The sequence below is a fragment of the Bombina bombina genome, chromosome 3 (assembly GCF_027579735.1).
Source record: "Bombina bombina isolate aBomBom1 chromosome 3, aBomBom1.pri, whole genome shotgun sequence".
Classification (NCBI taxonomy): domain Eukaryota; kingdom Metazoa; phylum Chordata; class Amphibia; order Anura; family Bombinatoridae; genus Bombina; species Bombina bombina.
The window spans coordinates 27,756,016-27,778,530 of NC_069501.1; the positions used below are offsets into that span (position 1 = coordinate 27,756,016).

Below are 22,515 nucleotides of genomic sequence, written 5' to 3' on the forward strand. Positions count from 1 at the left end.
TTGTTGCTGCTGAGGATATTTACATATTACTTTCAAAAAACATACCCAAGAGAACAAAGTATATTGAATAGCAAAAACAACTATATTGTTATTATCTGATTCATGAAAGGTTAATGTTGTTTTTCTATCTCCTTGATCAATCAGTATGGTTAAATTACACTATAAATGGGTGTGACTGCAAAGTGTTCTTGGAATTATGTTTTAAATATTGGCAACTGTATGGTTGCACTAAACAAACATTGCATCTGATTATTTGTGTACTATATGGTTTCATACACAAGTTCTCACAGATCTCCTAATCTAATCCTAAATATGACATAAATATTAATAACAGGGGGTGGTACCTGGCAGTCTGTGAGACACAGCACAGACATTTACAGTAAAACAAAACTAAAGACTCACTGGTGGCCTCACTGAGCATTAATAAAGATCAGCAGCAGCAGCAAAACTCGCTTCAGTTTTACACTAACAAGTAGGGCAACAAGGAGCACCTGAAGTGTATAAGAGGTTTATAAAACTATACATTCAATTATACAAAACTATCACTACAAAATCTATTATCAGACAGCAAATATTACATTAATATATGGAGCAGTCTCAGATAAAAAATATGTGCTTAAAAAAATAGAAAGAAAAGTCTAGGTGTGTATCTAATATAAATATATATATATATATACAATAGTTTGTGTCTGGTCTGAACCTCGCCCCCCCCTAAGGGTTTTATATGTATATATATTGTATATTATATATTATTTAATGTTATTTGCTGTTTAATAATACATTCTGTACTGATATTTTAGCATAATTAAATGTGTGTTTTTATAAACCTCTTATACACTTTATCTTATTTTCTGCCAGACGCATTCAGAAATTATTAATGTCGGAAGCTTTGGTTTGAAGCTGTTGTGTTTATTTATAGTTTTATGCTCAGAGTTAATCCACCAATGAGAATTTAGTTTCAGTTTCCTGTAAATGAGTTGTCTGACTGTAAACTGACGGCTCACAGATCAGCTTCAGGAACTGTGTACAAGGTAAGATAGACTTTGTAGAAAACCAATGTGTGAGGTATTGGTAGATATAATGATGTGCTTGTGAATTCACCCCTGATGTAGTGAGTATAATATGTATCAATTTAAATAATATAAAAAAAGGGACAGACAAAGAGAGAGGGAGAAAGGCAGACAGAGGGAGACCGACACACAGAGAGAGACAGAGAGACACAAAGAGACAGAGAGACACAAATAGAGAGACAGAGAGACGGACATAGAGAGAGATAGACACAAAAAGAGAGAGATACACAGAGAGAGACATAGAAAGACAAAGAGAAAGAGAGAGAGAGAGAGAGAGAGAGTGAAAGAGAGATAAACAAAGAGACAGAGAAAGAGACAAATGCAGAAAGACAGAGAAACAGACAGAGATACAAGCAGACAAAAAATAGAAACACAGAAAGAGAGACAGAGAGAGAGACAGAGACATATAGAGAGGGAGACAGAGAGAGAAAGACAGACACATAGTCACAGAAACACAGAAAAAGAGACAGAGAGAGAGAGAGAGAGACACACACACAGAAATACATACACAGGCAGAGAGATACAGACACAGAGAAAATGATACATAGAGAGATACACACACACATGCACAGACAGAGAGAGACACAGAGAGAGAGAGAGAGAGAGAGAGAGAGAGGCAAATATAGAGAAATACGGAAAGAGAAACAGGCAGAGACAGAGAGAAAGAGGGGGGAGATTGTGAGAGAGAGAGAGACAGACAGACATAGAGAGGTTGAGACACAGGGTCGATTTTAACAATGTCTGGCGGACATGATCCTCTGAAGCGGTTCATGTTCGCCAGACATCGCTGAATGTAACATTGCACAAGCAGTTCTGGTGTATCATTTTTCACCATCACTCCTTGCTGAAGAGAAAAAAATTACTAATGAATCATGGGAAAATGGGAGGGATTAGAGCTCTGTTATGTGGATTTTTTGCCTCCTCCTATTGGACTGGACTTTAATCCCAGATGTGAATGCTCATGGACTCTCACCATCTTACAAAAAAAGTGTGAGAGAGAGAGTGAGATAGAGAGAGAGTGAGATAGAGAGAGAGAAAGCGAGAGAGAGAAAAAAAAGAGAAAGAAAGAGAGAGAAAGAGAGCGAGAGAGAAAAAAAAGAGAAAGAAAGAGAGGGAGAGACAGAGAGGGATAGAGACGCCGCGGGGGGGGGGGGGGGAAAGGTAGAGAAAAAGAGAGAGAGAGAAAGAGAGAGAGAGGAAAAAATATAAATACAGTATAGATAGAGAGATATATAGATAGAGAGTATAAGAGAGAAACATATAGAGAGAGAGAGAGAGTGGAAAAAATATAAATACAGTACAGGGGCGCGATCCGATAAACGGCGTAGTTTGCGGCGCAAGCGAGGGAACCCGCGTCGCCCACAGTTTCAGCTCGCAACTCGAGCTATCCCATATACGGCGCCGTCAGATGCTAAAGTGCCGTAAGTCGGATAAACCAGCGATGTCCAGAAATCTGCGCAAGTACAAATTTCTGGCGTCGCCAGTGACTTACGGCACGTTAGAAACTGCCGGCGCCTACAAAACCTGACTAAAGTCTATATCACCCGCACTGTCTAACACGCCTCCCTAACATAGCCCGACACGTCTAACCCTCTATCCGCTATCCCCCCTCACTATCCTAACAATAAAAAATGTATTAACCCCTAAACCGCCGCTCCCAAACCCCGCCGCAACATAATAAAGTTATTAACCCCTAAACCGCCGCCAGCTATATTAAATCTATAACCCCCTAAAGTGAGCCCCTAACACCGCCGCCATCTACCTTACCTAACCCCTAAAGTGAGCCCCTACCCCGCCGCTATCTATTTTTAAAATTATTAACCCCTAATCTAATCCCCCTACCCCGCCGCCATCTATATTAAATTATTTAACCCCTAAAATACTAAACTATCCCTACCACTAAACCTAAGTCTAACCCTACAAATAGCCCTGAAAAGGGCTTTTTGCGTGGCATTGCCCCAAAGTAACAGCTCTTTTGCCAGCCCTTAAAAGGGCTTTTTGCGGGCATGCCCCAAAGAATTCAGCTCTTTTGCCAGCCCTTAAAAGGGCTTTTGGCGGGGCTTTGTCACAAAGTAAACTGCTCTTTTGCCTACAATCTACATCCCCCTACACCGCGGCCACCTATAATAAATGTATTAACCCCTAATCTAATCCCCCTACACCGCCGCCAGCTATATTAACTATATTAACCCTAATTATATTAGGGTTAATATAGTTAATATAGTTATTATATTATATATATTAACTATATTAACCCTAATTATATTAGGGTTAATATAGTTAATATCTTTATTATATTATATATATATATTAAGTATAATAACCCTATCTAACTAAACTCTTATTAAAATAAATCTAATATTAATATTATTAATTAAAATATTCCTATTTAAATCTAAATACTTACCTATAAAATAATCCCTAAGATAGCTACAATATAATTAATAATTACATTGTAGCTATGTTAGGGTTTATATTTATTTTACAGGTAAATTGTTAATTATTTTAACTAGGTATAATAGCTATTAAATAGTTATGAACTATTTAATAGCTACCTAGTTAAAATAATTACCCAATTACCTGTAAAATAAATCCTAACCTAAGTTACAAATACACCTACACTATCAATAAATTAAATAAACTACAAATATCTAAACTAAAATACAATTAAATAAACTAAACTAAATTACAAAAAAAAAAAAACACTAAATTACAAAAAATAAAAAAAAGATTACAAGATTTTTAAGCTAAGTACACCTATTCTAAGCCCCCTAATAAAATAATAAAGCCCCCCAAAATAAAAAAAATTCCCTACCCTATTCTAAATTAAAAAAAGTTCAAAGCTCTTTTACCTTACAAGCCCTTAAAAGGGCCTTTTGTGGGGGCATGCCCCAAAGAAAACTGCTCTTTTGCCTGAAAAAAAAACACAGTACCACCCCCCAACATTACAACCCACCACCCACATACCCCTAATCTAACCAAAACCCCCCTTAAATAAACCTAACACTACCCCCTGAAGATCTCCCTACCTTATCTTCATCACGCCGGGCCGAACTCCTCATCCGATCCGGGCGATGTATATCCAAGCGGTAAAGAAGAAATCTTCATCCCGGCGATGTTTTTATCCAAGCGGCAGCAAAGTCTTCTTCCATCCGCCAGCATCTTCCATCAAGCGGCATCTTCAATCTTCTCTCCACCAACGCGGAGCATCCATCCAGGCCGACGACTGAACGACGAAAGAGGTACCTTTAAATGACGTCATCCAAGATAGCGTCCGTCGAATTCCGATTGGCTGATAGAATTCTATCAGCCAATCGGAATTAAGGTAGAAAAATCTGATTGGCTGATTGAATCAGCCAATCAGATTCAAGTTCAATCCGATTGGCTGAACCAATCAGCCAATCAGATTGAGCTTGCGTTCTATTGGCTGATCGGAACATAAAGTGCACTGTGTGACAAATTTTCTGCAACCAAAAATTCTTTGATTTTTAATATACACTGCTATATAGAATCAATATTTCTCTTGAAAATTTCATACGTTTTAAACTTGGTATTTCCAAATGTATTAACTTACAAATTCTAAGTATACCGATGTTCAAATATATATCTTCATTCAAATACTATATAGGTATTTCTCTTTTGTACAAATATATGCCAAAAAAACAACAGAAGAGGAGATTAAATGTTAATAAAAGTTATTTATTATAACAATATAAAAATCGAATTAAATAAAAGGGACGTCTCCCCAAAATTAAAAAATGAAAATAAAAACAGTATCTGTTAACAGTAGAATCTGAATTCCTAATAATTTCTGCAACTCTGTATAAACAAGGGAGTCTTTGCAATGAATGACAATAATAGTCCACCTATGAACTATAATTCATCTGATAAAATTTCGGACTTAATGCAAAAATTAGAAATATATATGACCAAAGAATTAAAACAAAAAATGGAACTCACTTTTTTAAATACATATACAGCGAAAAACATCATACCAAGAGGTTTAAAACTAAGTAAAAATTGTACATTTCAATTAACTGATACACTACAAGCTGAGTGGACAGACACATTAAAGAAAGCTTCTAATACTCTTATTGACATTCTAAAAAGATCAAGAAAAGAAACACTGGTAGAGATTGAACAAAACATTTTAGAAATTAAAGAAAAATTGAAAGATAAAAAAAGCAGTAATGAATATAAAGAAAAACAAAAAGTAATAATTGAAAAACTATCCAATCTCAATAAAGACCTTCTTAGAACTAAATGGAATAAGATGGAAAGGGACATTAATGATAACAACCCAAAAACCAATGAAAATATTAATAAAACTGAATCAGAACACACACACAATAAAGAACAAAGGAATGAATATAAACATGAATACAAACAAACTAAACCCATCAGAACATTTCATTCATATAATAATAGAAGAAGTGATCAAGAAAATAGAAGAAACCATTATTCTTATAATAATAACTATGAACATGATAGATTCTATGAAAGAAATTGGCAAGCTGACAGACCAAGATTCCCAAGATACCAAAATAGAGAACACTTCTATTCTGAATTTCAACATAATACCTTTAGGCAACACCCATACAGGGAAAATCAAAATAGACACAACAATTGGGAATATCCCAGAAACACAAATAGAAGGAACAGTTCTAAACAAGAACAATACTGGGAGACACCAACATATAATCGTTATGAATCCCTTGGGAATGCCAAATCAATAAAAGATAATCAATCTAATAACGAACCAGTTTTTTTAGAGAGGAGCCCTCTAAAGGAGGGCACCTCAAGGGAGTTAAACAGACGAGAGACAGAACAAAATACAAGAAAGAAAAGAACCCTAGAGGAAAGAGAGGAAGAGGAAGGTCAAAACGAGGCAAAAAGGCTGAAATAAACAAAAATCAGGGTATTTTTAATTTAAGTAGTAAAATTTTGAATAAAGAAGAAGAAAGGGTCCTAAGTTTGGGCTTATCTTTCGCTCCAACAACACGGATGAATAAATTCAATTCTCATATCCATGCAAAAAAATTCGTTAGAAACCTAACTATTAAAAGATTCTTTCTAAAAAACCCCATAGAAAAGCAATTAGATTTGAAACAAGATGGTATTCAACATACTAATCTTAAGATAAAATCAAAATTTAACCCGATTCATGAAAAAGGTAATTATTTGGAAACCTTTGAAAGACTAGTTTGTAAAGACATTCAAAAATGCAATTTACCAAAAATAAAAAAATACAATATGAGTCTAAAAGAGAAAAAAGTAATGGAGAATCTACAAAATAACACAGAGATTACAATAAAATCGGCAGACAAGGGTGGGGGGATTGTCCTAATGGATACAACACAATATTTAAAAGAAGCACATAGGCTCCTTAACGATAACAAAACCTATATAAAATTAGAACTAGATCCAACAGAAAAATTCAACAAAAACCTCAATAAACTATTATTAGAAGGTAAAACATCAGGTATACTTAACAATAAAGAACTAGAATTTTTAACTCCAAAATTCCCTAGGATCCCAATATTTTACTTTCTGCCAAAAATTCATAAATGTTTAGTTAACCCCCCCGGCAGACCAATCATCTCTGGTATCGACTCCCCATCAGCAAATTTATCAAAATATGTAGACACCTTTTTGCAAAAACACGTAAAAGAGCTAAAATCTTATCTCAAAGACTCAACTCAGGTCCTTAATTTATTAAAAAACATTAAATGGAAAAATAATATGATTTTAGCCACTTTCGATGTCACTTCATTGTATACTATTATTAATCACTCCAAAGGCATACAAGCAGTTGATTCCTTCTTAAAATCAGATTCCAATATGACAGACCAACAAAGAACCTTTATTCTAAAAAGCATTAGATACATTCTAGAAAATAATTATTTTTCCTTCAATCAAAATTTTTTCTTACAAACAGAAGGTACGGCTATGGGCACAAGGTTTGCGCCTAGCTATGCCAACCTCTTCATGGGTTCCTGGGAAAATGATTTCTTCAGAGATGATAGCTATGGCGCAAACCTTGTGCTTTACAAGAGGTATATAGACGACCTGCTTATAATTTGGGAAGGAACAGAACAAGATTTAACTAAAATGTTTAACAACATGAACACCAATAATCTAGGTATAAAATTCACGTCTAACTGGAGTAAAAGTTCGATAACATTTTTAGATTTGGAAATTATGGTTATAGATTAAATAATAGAAACTAGAACACATTTTAAAAAAACCGACTCAAATAACTACATACACTCCAAAAGTTGTCATCTAGAAACTTGGAAAAAAAGTATTCCAACAGGCCAATACTTAAGAATAAAGAAAAATTGTTCTAGAACTATAGACTTTGAAAATCAATCCAAATTATTAACAGATAGATTTTTATCTAGAGGGTATAATAGAGAAACTACTAAAAAAGCTGAAGAGAGAGCTAGGAATACAGAAAGGGATAATCTATTAACATACAAAGAAAAACAAAATAATCCTGAAGATAAAATAAAAACACCATTTATTACTGATTATCATGATGATCATAATATAATAAAAAGAATAGTAAAAAAACACTGGCACCTTATTAAGGAAGATGACATCTTGGGAGATAAGATCTCTGAAACACCAAATTTTATATTCAGAAAAGCTACTAATCTGAAGAATTTACTAGCTCCCAGTGAGTTCAAACCACCTAAAAAGACATATCTGAAACAAAAAGATCTGAATGGAAAAGGAATTGCAGGGTTCTTTCCATGCTATTCCTGTAAAGCCTGCAAACACAGTAAAAAGTTAAATAATATTAAAATCAATAAAATAGAGAAACCTTTCACAATTAAAGATACAATAAGGTGCACAACGAAAAATGTAATATACATCCTGAAATGTTCTTGCAACCTTTTCTATCTAGGTGAAACAAAAAGAATGGTAAAGGACAGAATCAGAGAACACCTAAATAACATAAAAAATGGGATCGATGATACACATCTTTACAAACATTTTAAAACAGTCCATAAAGGGAACAACAAAGACCTGTTATACTGGGGCATAAAAAAAGTACACAAACATTGGAGAGGAGGAAATCTTGAAAAGAAATTATTAATCAAGGAAGCAGAATTAATATATAAATATGACACACTATACCCCAGAGGCCTGAATTCTGAATTAGATCTTTCCCCCTTTCTATTGGAATAATACCATAAACCACCCCCCAACAATACTCTAATTCACATTAATCCACATTACTAGTAGACATCGTATATAATATATATTCACCTTTTTATAATGAATTATGGATTTTTATATTATATAGTTAATTTTTATTCAATTGTTAGGCCCAGCAAAGTCTCCAAAATATGGAATGTGCAATATTTTACCTAGGTTTTAGAGCAATACCTACTGGATAGGCCGATTAATTTTATAATTATAAATTGATGTATCTGAAGTTTAATTTTAATTCATGATATTTTACCTTGTAACATATATTTTATTTTATATCCACTTTATAATTTAAGCATTACTAGCAAAAATAGCACTGTAATAGTAAAACAAGGGAGTTCAACTATTCATTGTGATACAAGTATGAGTTTTTCAAAAATTCTACCTTAATAGAATGCAAGCAAAAAAATTCCACCTTTAATCTATTGAAGCAATAACCAATCAAAGTCTGGCACCAGCTATAAATATCTACACTCAGGACTCACAAGTATCTTGATAAAGCTCTGAATAAGAGCGAAACGCGTCGACCCTTGTGACCCTTGGTGGCTTCCAGTGATTCCTGTGACCCTCAGTGGTACTAAGTGACTTTTCTACAAGCTTTTGAATTAAGCAATTGAAAAAGTGTTATGACAGTATAACCCGGGTTATTTTTACTACCAACAACTACTACACAACATCTTTCAAGCATCTCTTTCCTGCGTGTACAACACTAAGTGCAGGATTTTTTGAAACACAGAGGCTCTGAAAAGTTAAAGAGCCAAACTGTTACTTAATAACGGATTCAGAAGATCAAAGACCAGGCAGTGACGTCAGACGCCGACTACATGCGGCGGGTCTGAGTTTACAGTTGCATCGAGGAAAACAGCAGTGAATGAACCGGCTGTAAGGGAGAAGGTAACTCATACGCTAAGTATCACAATATTCATCTAACCTCACTTTGAACCGCTAAGTCTGGGACTGCATACTGTAAAACCTTACTGACTTTGTACAACTTTAAATTGCCATAATAAGAAACATTTCTGTTAAGAAAATACGGCAATGGGAAATCCTTAGAAACCTGATTGCAAAGACTCCCTTGTTTATACAGAGTTGCAGAAATTATTAGGAATTCAGATTCTACTGTTAACAGATACTGTTTTTATTTTCATTTTTTAATTTTGGGGAGACGTCCCTTTTATTTAATTCGATTTTTATATTGTTATAATAAATAACTTTTATTAACATTTAATCTCCTCTTCTGTTGTTTTTTTGGCATATATTTGTACAAAAGAGAAATACCTATATAGTATTTGAATGAAGATATATATTTGAACATCGGTATACTTAGAATTTGTAAGTTAATACATTTGGAAATACCAAGTTTAAAACGTATGAAATTTTCAAGAGAAATATTGATTCTATATAGCAGTGTATATTAAAGATCAAAGAATTTTTGGTTGCAGAAAATTTGTCACACAGTGCACTTTATTCAAATTATTATAAATTATGATATATGGTCATAATATATCCTAAAACGTTATAAAATACACAAACTATTACACAACATTTATATAAACAAACACTGAAAAATTTAGTTTTATATATTTAAAGAAATTATTTGAGCAGACACTGAATACATAGACACATACTGTGTTAAATATTCACCATTTAGATTTCTTAAGCTTTCACTAGCGCCCTCACGCCCCACCCCCCTTTTTTGTATAACACTAAATTAGTCTGAAGGACTTATTTACTGTGAGGTGTTTGGAATCACTGTTTCCAGCGCTCTACTTATCTCACTTACACCTTGAATATTTTATTGTTAGGCTAGTGAGGGGGGATAGCGGATAGAGGGTTAGACTTGTCGGGCTATGTTAGGGAGGCGTGTTAGACGTGTCGGGCTATGTTAGGGAGGCGTGTTAGACAATGCGGGTGATTTAGACTTTAGTCAGGTTTTGTAGGCGCCGGCAGTTTCTAACGTGCCATAAGTCACTGGCGACGCCAGAAATTTGTACTTGCGCAGATTTCTGGACATCACTGGTTTATCCGACTTACGGCACTTTAGCATCTGACGGCGCCGTATATTGGATAGCTCGAGTTGCGAGCTGAAACTGCGGGCGACGCGGGTTCCCTCGCTTGCGCCGCAAACTACGCCGTTTATCGGATTACGCCCATAGAGAGAGAGAGAGAGAGAGGAACTTAAAAAAGTAACATGAAAGGATGGTATTGAAATAAAAAATCAGTCAAACTTTTACCAATAAAAGGGGTAGCATTAGTATAGTAACATATATTTTACTCAAATCTATTAGAAACAACTGCTGGTTGTACCCCAGACCATCTACCTTATGAAGCAGCGTAAATACAAGATCTCTGCAAGGAGCATAACATCACAAAACAAAAAGCTTCTGCAAAAACTGGAACCCAAAAGCTGCTGTTCTGCTTTTTAAATCTATCAGTGCCTGACCACCTTCACTTACTGGCAAAAACAACACTTTGCTTAACCCAATGATTTGAATCCCAAAAATGACAGCCATTTTCTCTCAATATTTTCTAAAAGGAGAGGAGGCAGATCCAGAACTATTAACCTATGCCACATGATGGAGGCAATTAAAATATTAATTACTAAATCTCTCCCTCTATATTATAACCCGGCCCATTTTTGGTGAACAACCTGGGTTGTTCTTGCTGATTGGTGGATACATTCATCCACCAATAATCAAGTGCTGTCCAGGGTACTAAACCAAACATTGGCTGGCTCCTTAGCTTAGATGACTTCTTTTTCAAATAAAGATAGCAAGAGAACAAAGAAAAATTGATAATAGGAGTAAATTAGAAAGTTGATTAAACTTGCATGCTCTATCTGAATCACAAAAGAAAAAATTTGACTTCAGTGTCCCTTTAAGACCACTGCTTCTTAACTGCTGTTTCTGGCAAGCCTAAAGGCTCACGCGGAAACAGCTGCATTGGGGTTGATTGACCGTTTGGGTAATCGGTCCCATAGGGTCCAAATATGACAAGAAAATGTTTGGGACCTCTCACATGACATTTATTAACCCCTTAATGACTAATGACGTACAGGGTATGTCCTACAAAAAAATGTCCTTAACGACCAAGGATGTACCCTCTACGTTGTTGGTGTTTGAAAGCTTCCAGTCGCTTTCATGTTATTGCAGTGATGCCTCGATATCTGCATCGGACATCGATGGCCATGATCGTTGGTGGATGGGAGCCGATGTGGGAGGCAGGTGGGCGGCCATCGATGTGAGGAGTTCATCGCAGGAGGGCGATCATATGCGGGGGGCAAATGTGCCCACGGGGTGACTCACGGGGGTCGAAGTGGGTGGGAAGCTACACTATGGGACACTGTATATGTAGCTGGGGATAAGGTGGGAGAGAGGAGGGAGGTTATCTAAGTGATCAGGGAAGGGGTTGGCTATTGAGGGGGGGGGGGGGGCAGCTACACTACAGAAAAAACAAAAACAAAAAAAAAACAGAATTTATGCTTATCTGATAAATTACTTTCTCTTGCGGTGTATCCAGTCCACGGATTCATCCTTTACTTGTGGGATATTCTCATTCCCTACAGGAAGTGGCAAAGAGAGCACACAGCAAAGCTGTCCATATAGCTCCCCCTCTAGCTCCACCCCCCAGTCATTCGACCAAAGGTTAGGAAGAAAAAGGAGAAACCATAGGGTGCAGTGGTGACTGTAGTTTAAACAAAAATTTTTTTACCTGACTTAAATGCCAGGGCGGGCCGTGGACTGGATACACCACAAGAGAAAGTAATTTATCAGGTAAGCATAAATTCTGTTTTCTCTTGCAAGGTGTATCCAGTCCACGGATTCATCCTTTACTTGTGGGATACCAATACCAAAGCTTTAGGACACGGATGAAGGGAGGGATCAAGACAGGTACCTTAAACGGAAGGCACCACTGCTTGCAAAACCTTTCTCCCAAAAATAGCCCCCGAAGAAGCAAAAGTATCGAATTTATAAAATTTGGCAAAAGTATGCAGTGAAGACCAAGTCGCTGCCTTACAAATCTGTTCAACAGAAGCCTCATTCTTGAAAGCCCATGTGGAAGCCACTGCTCTGGTAGAATGAGCAGTAATTCTTTCAGGAGGCTGCTGGCCAGCAGTCTCATAGGCCAAACGGATGATGCTTTTCAGCCAAAAGGAAAGAGAGGTAGCAGTCGCTTTCTGACCTCTCCTCTTACCAGAATAGATAACAAACAAAGAAGATTTTTTTCTGAAATCCTTAGTTGCTTGTAAATAGAACTTTAAAGCACGAACTACATCAAGATTGTGTAATAGACGTTCCTTCTTCGAAGATGGATTAGGACATAGAGAAGGAACAACTATTTCCTGGTTAATATTCTTGTTAGAAACAACTTTAGGAAGAAAACCAGGCTTGGTATGCAAAACTACCTTATCTGCGTGGAACACCAGGTAAGGTGAATCACACTGTAAGGCAGATACTTCTGAAACTCTTCTAGCAGAAGAGATAGCTATCAAAAACAAAACTTTCCAAGATAACAACTTAATATCTATGGAATGTAAAGGTTCAAACGGAACCCCTTGAAGAACTGAAAGAACTAGGTTCAAACTCCATGGCGGAGCCACAGGTTTATAGACAGGCTTGATTCTGACTAAAGCCTGAGCAAACGCTTGAACGTCTGGTACCTCTGCCAGACGCTTGTGTAACAGGATAGACAAAGCAGATATTTGTCCTTTTAAGGAACTAGCTGACAATCCTTTCTCCAATCCTTCATGGAGAAAAGACAATATCCTGGGAATCCTAATCTTACTCCATGAGTAGCCCTTGGATTCACACCAACAAAGATATTTCAGCCATATCTTATGGTAGATTTTCCTGGTGACAGGCTTTCTAGCCTGAATCAGAGTATCTATAACTGACTCAGAGAACCCCCCCTTTGATAGAATTAAGCGTTCAATCTCCAAGCAGTCAGATGTAGAGAAACTAAATTTGGATGCTTGAACGGACCCTGTATCAGGAGATCCTGCCTCATTGGCAATATCCATGGTGGGACAGATGACATGTCCACTAGGTCTGCATACCAAGTCCTGCATGGCCACGCAGGTGCTATCAGAATCACAGAAGCCTTCTCCTGCTTGACTTTGGCAACCAGACACGGGAGGAGAGGAAACGGTGGAAAAACATAAGCCAGATTGAAGGACCAAGGTGCTGCTAGAGCATCTATCAATACCGCCTTGGGATCCTCGGACCTGGACCCGTAGAGAGGAAGTTTGGTGTTCTGACGGGACGCCATCAGATCCAACTCTGGAGTGCCCCATAGCTGAGTCAGCTGGGCAAATACCTCCGGGTGGAGTTCTCACTCCCTCGGGTGAAAAGTCTGACGACTTAGAAAATCCGCCTCCCAGTTGTCTACTCCTGGGATGTGAATTGCTGAGAGATGGCAGGAGTGATCCTCCGCCCACCTGATTATTTTGGTTACTTCCGTCATTGCTAGGGAACTCTTTGTTCCCCCCTGATGATTGACGTAAGCTACAGTCGTGTCCGACTGAAATCTGATGAATTTGGCCGCAGCTAGTTGAGGCCATGCCTGAAGAGCGTTGAATATCGCCCTCAGTTCCAGAATGTTTATCGGAAGAAGAGCTTCTTCCCAAGACCATAAGCCCTGAGCTTTCAGGGAGTCCCAGATCGCACCCCAGCCTAACAGACTGGCGTCGGTCATCACAATGATCCACTCTGGTCTGCGGAAACATATTCCCTGAGACAGGTGATCCTGAGGCAACCACCAGAGAAGAGAATCTCTGGTCTCCTGGTCCAACTGAATATGAGGAGACAAATCTGCATAATCCCCATTCTACTGTTTGAGCATGCACAGTTGCAGTGGTCTGAGGTGTATCCGAGCAAAAGGGACTATGTCCATTGCCGCTACCATTAGTCCGATTGTCTCCATGCACTGAGCTATAGATGGCCGAGGAATGGAATGAAGAGCTCTGCAAGTAGTTAACAGTTTTAGCTTTCTGACCTCCATCAGAATATTTTCATTTCTACCGAGTCTATCAGGGTTCCTAGGAATGGAACTTGTGAGGGGGGATAGAGAACTCTTTTTTACGTTCACCTTCCACCCGTGAGACCTCAGAAAGGCCAATACGATCTCCGTGTGAGACTTGGTTCTTTGGAAAGTCGACGCCTGAATTAGGATGTCATCTAAATAAGGTGCCACTGCTATTCCCCGCGGTCTTAGTACCGCCAGAAGGGATCCTAGCACCTTTGTGAAAATTCTGGGAGCAGTGGACAACCCGAAAGGGAGAGCCACAAACTGATAATGCTTGTCCAGAAAAGCAAACCTGAGAAACTGGTGATGATCTTTGTGGATAGGAATGTGTAAATACGCATCCTTTAGATCCACGGTAGTCATATATTGACCTTCCTGGATCATTGGTAAGATTGTCCGAATGGTCTCCATCTTGAATGATGGGACTCTGAGGAATTTGTTTAGAATTTTGAGATCCAGGATTGGTCTGAAAGCTCCTTCTTTTTTGGGAACCACAAACAGGTTTGAGTAAAACCCCAGTCCTTGTTCTGCAATTGGAACTGGGTGGATCACTCCCATTGTAAGTAGATCTTTTACACAGCGTAAAAATGCCTCTTTCTTTGTCTGATCTGTAGACAGATGAGAAATGTGGAACCTTCCCCTTGGAGGAGAGTCCTTGAATTCTAGAAGGTATCCCTGGGCTACAATCTCTAATGCCCAAGGATCGTGTACATCTCTTGCCCAGGCCTGAGCGAAGAGAGAGAGTCTGCCCCCTACTAGATCCGGTCCCGGATCGGGGGCTACCCCTTCATGCTGTCTTGGTGGCAGCTGCAGGCTTTTTGGCCTGTTTACCCTTATTCCAGCCCTGTTAAGGTTTCCATAATTTCCTTGTATGAGGTCTCCGTCTGGAGCGAGTCTTCCAGCGCCTCAAACCAGAAAGCAGCTGCAGTAGTTACAGGAATAATGCAGGCAATAGGTTGGAGAAGAAAACCTTGTTGAACAAAAATTTTCTTAAGTAAACCCTCTAACTTTTTATCCATTGGGTCTTTTAAAGTACAACTGTCTTCAATTGGTATGGTTGTGCGTTTAGCAAGTGTAGAAATAGCCCCCTCCACCTTAGGGACCGTCTGCCACGAGTCCCGCACAGGGTCAGGTATGGGGAACATTTTCTTAAAAACAGGAGGGGGAGCAAAGGGAACACCTGGTCTATCCCACTCCCTAGAAATGATATCCGCAATCCTCTTAGGGACCGGAAACGTATCCGTGTAAACCGGGACCTCTAGGTACTTGTCCATTTTACACAATTTCTCTGGGATCACCAAAGGGTTGCAGTCATCCAGAGTAGCTAATACCTCCCTAAGCAAAACGCGGAGGTGTTCTAGTTTAAATTTAAAAGCCAATGTATCTGAGTCTTTCTGAGGAGGAACCCTTGCTGAATCAGAGACTTCTCCCTCAGACATCAAATCCCTCGCTCCCACTTCAGAGCGCTGAGAGGGTATATCGGATATGGCTACCAAAGCGTCAGAATGCTCATAATCTGTTCTTAAAACAGAGCTATCACGCTTTGCAGGTAACACGGGCAGTTTAGATAAGAAAGCTGTAAGAGAATTATCCATGACTGCCGCTAAATCTTGTAAAGTAAAAGAGTTAGACGCACTAGAGGTACTAGGCGTCGCTTGCGCGAGCATAACTGGTTGTGACACTTGGGGAGAGGCAGACAGGCTACCCTCGTTACCTTCAGTCTGAGAATCACCTTGGGCCACATTTTTAAGTGCAACGATATGATCTTTAAAGTGTATAGACATATCAGTACAAGTGGGACACATTCTGAGAAGGGGTTCCACCATGGCTTCTAAACACATTGAACAAGGATTTTCCTTAATGACAGACATGTTTAATAGACTAGTAATATATATAAGCAGGCTTGGAAACCACTTTAATCAATTAAAAAACACAATTTGAAAAAAACGTTACTGTGCCTTTAAGAAATAAAAAGAGCACACAATTTTACAAAACAGTGAAAAATGCAGCGATTCTCCTGAAATTTTCACAGTATGTACCCAAAGCTTTAATAAGATTGCACCACAAGTTTTAGAAGGATTAACCCCTTAATGCCCAAAACGGAGCAGCCTAAAGCCAACACCCAGTTAACAATAGTACAGCACCTTGCCACAGCCTTGCTGTGGCCCTACCTGCCCTTACGGATCAGATTTGGGGGAATATAGCTTCTATCAGGCCCTCAAACAGCAGCAGGACCCTTAATGTGAATCAGCATGAACTTCTCTGCAAATTCTAACTGCATATCTGAGGCCCCTCCCACTCTACTCCGGAGTTGTGAGGCCTAGTAAAAAACACTCTTAAGTGACTAAAAACCAGCCATGTGGATAACCCCAGAAAAAGCCCCCATAAAAAGCTATATGGACAGCTTTGCTGTGTGCTCTCTTTGCCACTTCCTGTAGGGAATGAGAATATCCCACAAGTAAAGGATGAATCCGTGGACTGGATACACCTTGCAAGAGAAACATTATTTTTGACAAACAGGGTACTGGCAGATAGCTGCCAGTACCCCAAGATTGCACACTATAAGTTAGAGGGGGAGGGTTAGAGAGTTGTTTGGGGGGATCAGGGAGGTTGGGGGCTAAGGGTGGATCCTACACAGCAGAATATGTTAAAGTTTTGAAGAAAAAAAAAAAAAGATACCTTTTATTTTAGCACTGGCAGACTTTCTGCCAGTACTTAAGATGGTTGGGACAATTGTGGGGTGGGGGAGTTAAGAGAGCTGTTTGGGAGGGATCAGGGGGTGGGATGTTTCAGGTGGGAGGCTGATCTCTACACTAAAGCTAAAATTAACCATGCAAGCTCCCTAAAAGCTACCTAATTAACCCCTTCACTGCTGGGCATAATACACGTGTGGTGCACAGCGGCGTTTAGCGGCCTTCTAATTGCCAAAAAGCAACGACAAAGCCATATATGTCTGCTATTTCTGAACAAAGGGGATCCCAGAGAAGCATTTACAACCATTTGTGCCATAATTGCACAAGCTGTTTGTAAATCATTTCAGTGAGAAACCGAAAGTTTGTGACAAAGTTTGTGAAAAAGTTAACAATTTTTTTTATTTGATCGCATTTTGCAGTGAAATAGTGGCATGAAATATACCAAAATGGGCCTAGATCAATAATTTGGGTTGTCTACTACAATACACTAAATCTAAAATGAACCCTACAAGCTCCCTACAAACTCCCTAATGTACCACTTCACTGCTGGGCATAAATTACGTGTGGTGCGCAGCGGCATTTATTGGCCTTCTAATTACCAAAAAGCAACGCCAAAGCCATATATGTCTGCTATTTCTGAACAAAGGGGATCCCAGAGAAGCATTTACAACCATTTTTGCCATAATTTCAGAAGTTGTTTGTAAATAATTTCAGTGAGAAACCTAAAGTTTGTGAAACAATTTGTGAAAAAATTAATGTTTTTTTATCATTATTTGATCACATTTGGCAGTGAAATGGTGGCATGAAATATACCAAAATTGGCCTAGATCAATACTTTGGGTTGTCTACTAAAAAAATTATATACAAGGGTTATTCAGGGATTCCTGACAGATATCAGGGTTCCAATGTAACTAGCGCTAATTTTGAAAAAAAGTGGTTTTGAAATAGCAAAGTGCTACTTGTATTTATTGCCCTATAACTTACAAAAAAAACCAAAGAACGTGCAAACATTGGGTATTTCTAAACTCAGGACAACATTTAGAAACTATTTAGAATGGGTGTTTTTAGGTGGTTGTAGATGTGTAACAGATTTTGGGGGTCAAAGTTAGAAAAAGTGTTTTTTTTCCATTTTTTCCTCATATTTTATATTTTTTTATAGTAAATTATAAGATATGATGAAAATAATATTTATAAAGTCCATTTAGTGGCGAGAAAAACGGTATATAATATGTGTGAGTACAGTCAATGAGTAAGAGGGAAATTACAGCTAAACACAAACACTGCAAAAGTGTAAAAATAGCCTTGGTCCCAAACGGTCAGAAAATATATATACACCTTTACACCTTTTTTCACATTAAAACACAAACATAATAAACACAATTTCCCTATAATAGTAAAAACAATCCATAAGTCTTCTAAAATAGAGACCTTTCAAATTAATGATTAAGACACTTAGGCACCATAGACTCCAAATTATAATTTCATATTTATTTTTCTCAGTGTATGTTTTTTTTTCTCTTCCCCTCCTTTTATATTATATATCACAATGGAAGACATACATATAAGACAAAATATATAATACATACAGTATAATACTCACCCATTATCATATAGTTAAAAAACAAGGACTTTAACAAATACACACACATATATATATACAGTGTATATATATATATATATATATATATATATGTGTGTGTGTGTGTGTGTACATATTTATTTATTGTATTTGCAGACATATATACACATATAAACCCATACATACACATCTATAGACATATATATATATAAGTTCCTTGGAGCCCTTTGCAATTAAGTAGATGAAAACATGTAAAATAATATTTATGCAATATTCTAATAGATATACATATATCTGTATATATCTATACCTACCATGTATATGTAGGCATAGATATATATATATAGTTTCAAAATACCATCATATATATATACATAGAAATATGCATTTATAAATAAATAGAACATATTTTGCTATGTGAACAACAGAATGTGAAATATTCATATTCTCATGTCAGGTTATCACACTTGAGAATAAGTGATTAGGTTTGCGAGCGAGCAGGGTGTATTTTTCCACTTATTTTTTGCTCTATTAGCTTTTATGCTAGAATACATTAACACAAGCGCAATATCCTAAATTCGGATTTTTGCAAGAATCAGGTTAATACACAAGCGAAAATGATTTACTTTTAACTTTTAATACGAGAGCTACTAGACACGTGCAAAAAGCTTACTTTTAGTGGAGTTAGCGCATGAGCAGGAGCCTTAAACATCACTCCACTTGTAATCTGGCCCACAATGGGGTAACTCTCATTTGGTGTAGCAGAACTATCCAAATTCTCAAAATTAACCCACAAAACTCTTTACATACTATTAAAGTAGGAATACGCTGTCGGCATTTATCATTGCACCAGCAGTTCTTGTGAACTGCTGGTGCAATGCCGCCCCCTGCAGATTCGCGGCCAATCGGCTGCTAGCAGGGGGTGTCAATCAACCCGATCATATTCGATCGTATTGATTTCTGTCCATGGACTCAGAGCAGGCGGACAAGTTATGGAGCAGCGGTCTTTAGACCACTGCTTCATAACTTCTGCTTCCTTCCTGAAGGCTCGCCGGAAATGACGGGGCATCACGCTCCATTCGGAGCTTGATAAATTGGCCCCTTAGACTTGTTATGGCAGTGGGTCCAGGCCCTATTTGGTATGGCATAACAAATATTCACAAAACGAGCAAAAAACTCCAGTGAGCTCCGGTAAGATAAACAGTGATACTTTTATTGAAAAAAAAATAGAAAAACACACTTAAAAAGAAAATCGGGTTTAAAACTGAAAAATGAGAATAGAAAAAGCAGTGACCATCAGCTGCCAGTTGGTCTTACGCGTTTCGGCTGGATAGATAGCCTTAATCATAGACCTAAAGGGATATCCGGTATTCACCCTTAAGTATCCACCTTAATAGAACCCCAAGGGTGAACAGCTGGCGGTCAGAGCGGATTAAATTGATCATAGCTGACAAGGATACAGATACTATTAGGGAAATGAACATGAAAATATTGTATTACACTTAGCACTATATCGGAATTTGAATTAGCTCTATAAAGGTTAAGCAGTATTGATTCATCTGCTAGAGAGTACAAACTTAGGATAAGAGATAACATCACTTATGTTTTTATTTAAAGAAGCATTCATAATGGGATAAACTTGGTACTAAAAGTAAAATCCCTCTTTCCCCCTAAAGATATATAGTGAGTGGATTAATAAATGCAACTAAATATAAATATGGAAACAATTCAAATATTCTATCTGGATACTATGATATAAAACAGCACTAATTGGATTAAATATTTAAGAACCCTCATATATAAAAGTAGTTGCAAGAACACAATCTATATACCCATGGATTTAGAGCTTATCAGATGAAAGTCATCTAAACTTCAATCTACATCAGTAATATAAACCTAACTTATGTTGGGGATAGAATCCATTTTAAGAACTCATTTATGTCTGCCTACATTAACTCTATCATTTAGACTCATCCATGTTGCCAATAGTTGATGATATCCCCAACTGCATTAAAACCTTTTGGGCGTCTGGTTTGGAGGGTAAATATCCAGAATGCTTCTCTATAAAAGAGTCTTTGCATTCTGTCACCCCCTCTGGGGGTATGTAATATCCTCTCAATGACTTGCCACCTGAAGCTGGTAACTGATTTCCTGTGCTCAAATATGAAATGATGCACTAAATCAGATACATCATACTCCTTGTCAATATTGTTAAGGTGTTCCCTAATATGTGTGCGTGCTTCTCGTGAGGTACACCCCACGTATTGCTTGTTACATTGGACACATTCAGCTAAATAGATGACATAAGTGGTGCGACAATTGGTGCAACTTGAAGAGAGAAAAACCCTGTGTACTTTTAGACTGAAATCTGTCTGTAACAGTTGTAGGACTGCAGGCTATGCAATTAGAAAAATGACATTTAAAATGCCCTTTAATTTGTAACCAGCTGCTGCCTGATGTTGTTGTTTTTTTCAACATACTAGGAGCCACCATATTGCCAATTGTGCAGCCCTTCCTAGAAATAAAATTTAAACCGTCCTTGGCTAAATCTTTCAAACTATCTTCACCAGTTAAAACCGGGAGGTGTTTATTAATGATGCCACAAATTTCTCTAAACTGTGGGCTGAAAGTTGTAATGAAATTGGGTTTCAATTTATGGAACCCTGTATTGGTCTTAATCCTATTATGTTGTAACATAGTATTCCTGTCAAAACCATTAACTTCCAGGAAGGCTCTATTTATTACCTTTTTAGAATGACCCCTTTCCAAGAGTTGTTGCTTCAAAACCTCAGATTCATTCAAAAAATCACTATCTGCAGAACAATTTCTTTTAAGCCTTATAAATTGACCCTTAGCCACCCCAAATCCTGTATGCTTGGGGTGGCAGGATCTTGCATGGAGAAATGTATTCAATGTCATTGGCTTTCTGTATAGTGTGGTTGTAACTCGTGATGAGGATGTATCCCCTATCAAATAGAGATCTAGGTATGAAATTTTAGATTTATCGGAAGTGAAGGTGAACTGTAAGTTAACTTGATTACTGTTCAAATAGAGAATGAAATTCTTCATTTCATCTTCAGTTCCTGACCATACAAAAAGAAGATCATCTATGTATCTTTTGTATGATCGTATACAATGCCTATACGGATTTTGTTCTCCAAAGACGTGAGACCTCTCCCACCAACCCATGAATAAATTTGCATAGGCGGGGGCAAATTTTGCGCCCATGGCGGTCCCACGCCTTTGGAGAAAAAAAGAGTCACCAAATTTGAAATAGTTGTGAACCAGTAAAAATTCCAAAGTTTTCAAAATGTATTTCTTCAGTTTGGAATCATAATTGCTATACAAGTCTAGAGAGATTTTAACCGCTTCCACTCCAAAGGTGTGTGGGATGCAAGAGTAGAGCCCAACCACATCTACTGTCAACCAAGAGAATTCACTGCTCCATGTTAAATGTTGTAAACAGGTGAGTTTTGTTTTACCCCTAAAAATATATATAGTTTAAAAGTAGACAACCTAAGGTATTGATCTAGGCTCATTTTTTGTATATTTCATGACACTATTTGGATGTCAGGAATCCAAAACAGAAACAAACCGGGTGTTGCTTCTCAATAAAACTTAGCTTTTATTCATAATTTAAATAATATAAATTCAATGCTGTCGATCATGTAGCATTTAAAATCCATACCTGGCATGTCGGTGGCATCACAGTTCAACCATTTGGACGTCAGAGGCACTCATCCTGCTCTGTTACCATAAGAAGGTAGATGCCAGAAGCCTACCAACAGCAAGTCTCAGTTGTCACTTGACAACCAAGACTGCATGGGCTTCCTCAAGCTGTGACGTAGATCTACATTATGTGGTACAATGGGCTATGTATAAAATAATGTAGATCTACATCATTTTGGTTCAAGGGGTTCATATAAAA

The 22,515-nt window shown here is 37.7% G+C and overlaps 1 protein-coding gene across 1 annotated transcript in view; it reads left to right on the plus strand.

Moving 5' to 3' along the window:
* The first annotated feature begins 993 nt into the window (after positions 1-993).
* Positions 994-22,515, plus strand: part of LOC128652810 (butyrophilin-like protein 10) — a 203,017-nt gene continuing 181,495 nt past the window's right edge. Inside the window, exon 1 of the mRNA XM_053705761.1 lies at positions 994-1,031. The gene's annotated coding sequence lies outside the window, so the exon portion shown is untranslated. The remainder of the gene's footprint in view (positions 1,032-22,515) is intronic.